The following is a 1157-nucleotide window of genomic DNA, read 5'->3' as shown; positions in this document are numbered from 1 at the left end:
AGAAAATTGAACTGTATGGAAGTCCAACAACCAAGGGCTTTGAGAAGAAATATTCATTCAGAATGGTAGGAGGGGTGGAGTTGGGCTGAGACGACTCTCAGCAAGGCAGTTGATGGAGCACCAGAGCAGACAAGGCACCAGACTGCAGACTGGGCGGTCCCACATTTGCATGCAGATAAACCAAGAGGAAGAACTGGGAAGCGAGACACACCGCACAATGCAGGGTCCCAGTGTGGGGAAACAAAGCCTCCAATCTCTGACTGAAAACACCTGTGGGGGTTGAGGTGCTGGGAGAAACTCCCAGCCTCACAGGAGAGTTCATTGCAGAGACCCACAGGGTCCTACAACATACACAAGCCCACCCACATGGGAACCAGCACCAGAAGGGCCCACTTTGCTTGTGGGTAGGAGGGGAAGTATCTGAAATCCAGCAGGTTGTGGAGCAAGCAACACTGTTCCCTCGCTGACCCCTGCCCCACATACTGTGTCATAACACAGCCACCAGCGTTTCCACCTCCCTGCTGAACACCTAACCTTCCACCCCTTACTATGTAACAGACCCCAGTTATGCGATTGAGAAACAAAAAATTGCAACAAAGGGCAACAAATCAAAAACTTATTTGAACAAATAATGAAGGAGAACCTCCCCAATCTGGCAAGAGGAAATAGACTTCCAGCAAGTCCAGGAAGCTCAGAGCCCCAAAGTAGTTGGGATCAAGGAGGAACACACCAAGGCACATCATAATTACATTAGCCAAGATTAAACAAAAGGAGAGAATCTTAGTAGCAGCAAGAGAAAAGGAGAGAGTTACCTACAAAGGAGTTCCCATCAGACTGTCAGCTGATTTCTCAAAAGAGACCTTGCAGGCAAGAAGGGGCTGGAAAGAAGTATTTCAAGCCATGAACGGCAAGGACCTACATCCAAGATTGCACTATCCAGCAAAGCTTTCATTTAGAATGAAAGGGCAGATCAAGTGCTTACCAGAGGAGATGAAGTTAAAGGAGTTCATCATCACCAAGCCCTTATTATATGAAATGTTAAAGGGACTTATCTAAGAAAAAGAAGATAAAAACTATGAACAGTAGCCCTGGCTGGTGTAGCTCAGTGGATTGAGCACAGGCCTGGGAACCAAAAGATCTCGGTTCGATTCCCAGTC

Source organism: Sturnira hondurensis, unplaced genomic scaffold (assembly GCF_014824575.4).
Source record: "Sturnira hondurensis isolate 20B ecotype Veracruz unplaced genomic scaffold, ASM1482457v3 Scaffold0003824, whole genome shotgun sequence".
In the NCBI taxonomy this organism is placed as follows: Eukaryota; Metazoa; Chordata; class Mammalia; order Chiroptera; family Phyllostomidae; genus Sturnira; species Sturnira hondurensis.
This window is presented reverse-complemented; position numbering follows the sequence as displayed.